We start from the raw sequence: 5,656 nt of genomic DNA, 5'->3' as shown, positions 1-5,656 counted from the left end.
TCCAAGCCGAAGGAACGAGATGGACAGTTTTAAATTTAGGGTGTTGCCGTGCAACGTAGGGATATACTGGGTGAATGGAAATGAATTCGGTGACGCTTACTTTAGAATTACATGGGAGTGACATTTTGACAGCTCCGTCCTGTTCGTGAGTGGTCATGGGGTATTCTAGAGCTGAATCGTTTGGAAGGCGGACGGTCACTACCGGAGGGGGGAATGTTATTATAAATTCTGTTCTGTCCATTTGGAGAATTTCCGTAAGGGTGGAATTTTTGCAAGTGTAAGCGCACTCGTGTAATGAGTCTTGAACGGTAGTTGCGTTAATCACATGCCGGACGCAAGCAGCAAAACCATAATGCGATGAAACAAAGGTAAGCAATTTGCAGAGTCTCTCCCGATTAATCTGGCACTTATCCAATTGAGTGCCTTGAATGACAATGATCGAATTTTCATCATTTATAGCCACGAATGAAGGAACAGAATTTATAATACAGGTTTGATTTTGATTTTTGAATGGTACTGGAACCACTTCATGTAGTTTGTAAGTGGATCCTTTTCTTTTGATTGGAACGTTTACTGTTACAAATATGTGGTCATTCGTTATAATACTTTTTCAAGCGAGTAATACTTATGTCATCTATATGTAATTTTCCTTTCTCATCTTTCCACTGAATAGAACAAATATTACAATGTGGTTTACCTATTATTGTTCCAGGCCCAAAATAAGTCCTGGAAAATGACTTGGACTTTCCTTTATGGACGACAGGGTAAAAAATGAGAACTTCGGAACCGATAGGAAAATCTTCCTTTTTGTGTTTTTTCGTCTACGTATCATTTGTTGTTTGAAAACGCCGTTTTGAATTTTTAACGGCGGTTTCTCTCGAAAATTTGAGTTTTTCGATTCTTTGAAGGTTTTCCGTATTTTGACAAGGAGTATCAAGCGCTGCGTCGGTGGCAATGCGGGGAACATAGCCGAACATTGCCTCAAAGGGTGACATTTTTGGTAGAACTGGACTCATTTATATTATGAGCAAAGACAACGCTTGGAAGGTACTTGCTCCACGAGGCATGTTTTTCCTTGATGTAGCACTTCATTACGTTTTGAACGTACTGATGGCTACGTTCAAAATTTGCTATTCTGTTGTGGAGGTGAGTAGCAGCAAATTTCAGATTAACACCTAAGATGTTGGACAATTCCTGAAAAATGCGAGATGTATGCGCACTCGCTCTATCCAGATAAAGATATTTTGGAATATCAAACACAAGGAAAATATGGTCTATTAGAAACTGAGCTATAGTTTCGGTTCGTACATCCGGAAGTACTTTACTTACTAAGTACTTTGTACAGTGGTCTACGGCAGAGAAAACATACTGTGGGCGCTTACTTTAAGGGGGCCGAATGCATCGACCGAAACTGCCTCAAAGGGGATCAGAGACGTGTACACTTGTGTGAGTACATACGGGGTGGGACCTTTTGCTCGTTTGGATATCTGGCATTGGGTACAAGTGCGTACTAGGTTATAAATGAATGTTTTCATTTCCTGAAAGTAGTATCTTTGCAAACATAATTTGTAAGTTTTGTCTGCTCCAAGGTGTGCTCCCATACTTTCGGATTCATGTATTTTGGTGACCAATTCTTGTCTCAATTTGGATGGAATGCAAAGGAGGTGCTGTTTGATGTTAGAATATCTGTGCACTCGGTACAATTTATTGTCTATAATGTCGTATTGATACGATGCTCTTTCGTATTTTGGGTCCAGGTCTTCACTTTCAGTAAGATAAGCTAAAATTTTGAAAAAATATTAGTCCGAATTTTGCAAGTCTCTAATGTTGAAATTCGGGTCAGCAAGAAAATAGACAAGTGTGTCTTCAGTGACATCCTCGTCATCCCCGTTCATTTCTTGCGGTTTTCTTGGAATTGCATCCGCCATTTTGTTGAGTGTGCCTTTTAAGTGGATAGGTACGATCTTGTATTCCTGCAGATACTGACTCAATTTCGTCATTTAGGCTGGTTTTGTTATTCAAAAACGTGACTGCTTTAATTCGGTTAACAAATTCACTGTTTTGCCTAACACATAGTAGCGGAAGCTACGTAAGGCGTAGATGCATGCACGAATTTCTAGTGAAAAGGTATCATATCTGGTTTGTGTGTCTTTTAATGTTCTACTAGCAAAACAAATGGGATGAAAATCTATTTCACCGTTTTCACTGGTCGCCGGTTGGCACAAAATGCCACTTATTCCCTTTTTTGATGCATCCACGAACACGTAATTTGTTTTTTTGTGGATTGTAAGGGGCAAGAACAGGAGCTGAAACAATCTTGTTCTTCAGCGTTTCGAACGCTTTTTGGCACTCGTCGGACCAAATGAACGGAGTGTCTTTTTTCAAAAGCTGTAGAAGGGAATGGATTAAACTACTAAATCCGAAAATATAGGCGCGCACAAACGAGCACATACCGATGAAGCTTCGCAATTGTTTAATGTTTTTTGGTGGTGGATATTTGGTTATGGAATCTAGGCTTTTGGGAGAGATTTCAAATCCAGTTTCACTTACTTGGTGGCCTAAACAGGTGATTTTTGTGTAAGCAAAACGTGATTTTTCTACGGACAGCCGCAGGTCCGCGTGCCGTAGTCTAATGAATGCATTACTCATTACTCGAAGTAACGAGTTCAAAGAATCGGCACTCAAAACAATATCATCCACATAGATTGACTCTTAATCCTCACTTACCCCATTGAACACTAATGAAATCACTTTCTTTAAGCCATATGGTGAGTTTTTGTATCCCATTGGCAAACGGCAATATTCAAATGATTGAAAATTTGGAATGGAGAATGCTGTTTTCTGTTTACTTTCCTCTGAAAGTCTGACCTGATAGAATCCATTTTTCATGTCTAGCTGGTTAAATATTTCTTTCCAGCCAGGTTGTTGAGAACAGATTTTACGGAAGGAAGTGAAAAGCTAAGGTAGGGCGTTTGTGAGTTCAAATAACGACGATCTGTTAGAATTCTATACTAGTTATTGGGTTTATTGATTAAAAATGTAGGAGAGTTGTAGGGAGACCCCTGTGACTGACGAATGATTCCCTGTCTTTCCATTTCTAACAACTGATTTTTAATTTGCTCACGTAAGTGTATTGGAATATTAAACTGGGGTCGGTGAAAGGCTGGATTTGTCCCCGTGTCAATTTCATGCTCATCCTCAAAATCTCCTCTATCTTTGGAATTCCAAGCAAATGTATCGCTGTATTTCTCTATTAAACTCAAGATTTTTTCTTTTTCCTCAACTGTCAAATCTTTGTTTATGTTAAGACGAGAAGGATATAATTTTTGTTGTGCAATTTTTATTTTCTCTGTTAACTGCTCTTCTGTCATTTTTAGAAGGGTGTCAGTGGGGGGATTTGAAATATTGTCACTTGATATCTGCTCATTCGGTATATCGTTCCATGTTGGGGAGAAGGGCATTATAATTTCCCCTGTAGATAGGTTACCTAACACTGTGTTATTTGTGATTTTTATCTTATGAGTTGTAGGGTTAATTATGTGAATTACAGGATTTTCTGTATTTAATAAAGCTCTAGGAACCAGCAGGCTCCTTTTCAAGAGAGAGGGTTCTGGCTCGAAAATGTAACAGTCTTAGTCTGAAGTGTTAATAATGTTTACAGGAACAAACATTTTAGAACGGGGTGGGATTTGAACTTTCATTAATAATAAAACTTGGGGGATATTATCCGCAGCAATTTTCTGAATAACTTGTTCGGGTAGCGTATTCACCTCAATTTTGTCTTTGGGAATTTGGAACTTAGGTGGTTTCTCAAACCGAGTGAGTTGCATGGTGTTGTTGCAGGAATTTATGCTTACGTCATGTGTCATCCATAAATCGTTGCGTAACAATGGCAGCATGGATGGCATGTGGACTACTCTAAATGGATGAAGAAACCATTTATTTCCTAGACGAAATCTAATAATTGCGATTTCCTTTATCGCTATTTGATTTCCCGTGACACCCCGGATAACACAATTTATTTGCAATTTTTTGGTTTTTTCAGGTACTAGGTGATCTGGGAAAATTGGTGTCGTGGCACCTAGGTTGACGCAACGGTTGGTAGTTTTCCCCTTACAGTTACCAAGTGTAGAATGGACCAGGTATAAATTATTTTGCTTAATAAGTGGGACATTAATCCGTACCCCTCTTTCCATACGTGGTGGCCCTCTATGTACGGAAGTTAACCGTGTAAAGAATCACTTTGGACAGCTTGTTCAGAAAGTTGATTGACCACAGCTAATGCTTTAATTAAGGGACTGGTGCGTTTGGGACGCCTGCGTGTTTCTATCCCATCGCTGGTAATTAAGCCGTTGAAAGTTACGTCCTCCCCTGCCTCTAAAGCCTCTCCCTGCACCCCTGTTACCTCTAGTGAAATATTGATTTTGCCTGTAAAAGTTCTGGCGTGGAACTTGGTTAGAGAAGTTACCATTATTACCAGAGACGTACTATCTATTCTTGCCACCTCTAGATGGCCAATAGTTGTTTCTGAGGGGTTGATTTTGCATTTGTTTTATGAGCTTGTTGCTATTTGTCACATAATTGATCAATTCTTGGTGTGAAATTTGCATATCGTGAAGTTTGTTTGCAAGACGGCTAACGTCGTGGTTATCCTGAGCGGTGCTATTTGGAACGGCCGTGCGTGGAAAAGAGGCGCCCTGAACGGTCGTTGCTCTGGCTGACTTGACTGGATGGGCAGCTGTTTCCACCGTGGGAGCTGCTGCCCTTGCAAGTTCGTGTCTGTGAACGTGTTTCCTTCGTGTCGGCTTTGCAAGGAGTTTCTCTTCGTCAGACCAGAAGGAATCGGAAACGACGTGTCGAAATCAGAACCAAAGATTGTACTAAATTTTTCTTGCCGATTGCGTTCTTTAGTAATGACTCGACGCTTCTCCAGGCGTCTGAGCCAGCTAACAAGGTCTTCCAAATTTGCGAATTCCATTTCGGCGGCTTCATGGTATTTATCCTGGAGGTCACTCATGATGGAATACATGAGCTTATCCTCTCGAATGCCAGGAACAAGTTTCCTGACCAGAGCGGATTTTCTCGTTACGTAATTCATCACAGTTTCATCCTTCCTTTGGATCCTAGCACGGATCCTGTCCTCGGCTAACCTGAGGTCACTTTTCTCCGGGAATGTGTCTTTTAATTTGCCCTTGAGATCGTTGTAGGACAACGTAGTAAAGTTCGGGGAAAGCTTTATGCCAGAAAACCATTCCAGGGCGATTCCCTGCAACGCTAACGCCAGACCCGATTTCTTTTGCTCTTTGTTCCACCCGTTAAATTCCGCCAGGTTGTCGAATTTCAACAAGAACTGATGGACACTGTCTCGTTTTCCTCCCGAAAATGCGGGCGTTTTAAAGGATGCGGTATTCGACATGTTTAGCTCAAGTTCGCACGAATTCCTTGATGCCCTAAGGACTCTTCGGGGTTGTTTGGACAGTGCGGATCAGCTAATGAATCGATTCGAGTGGCCTGTATTTGCCTACTTAAAGATGTGGTAATGACTCGCCGATTCGTGTGGGGGATTGGGGTAGACGAAACAGCTAATGAATGAAGTTCATCGAGGGTGCGATCAAGTTCATCTTCGAGTTCATTGAGCCTATCCATCGAATACTCA

Source organism: Lepisma saccharinum, unplaced genomic scaffold (genome assembly GCF_977018435.1).
Source record: "Lepisma saccharinum unplaced genomic scaffold, izLepSacc3.1 HAP1_SCAFFOLD_144, whole genome shotgun sequence".
In the NCBI taxonomy this organism is placed as follows: domain Eukaryota; kingdom Metazoa; phylum Arthropoda; class Insecta; order Zygentoma; family Lepismatidae; genus Lepisma; species Lepisma saccharinum.
The sequence above is the reverse complement of the archived record's forward strand: the minus strand, read 5'-3'. Positions refer to the sequence as shown.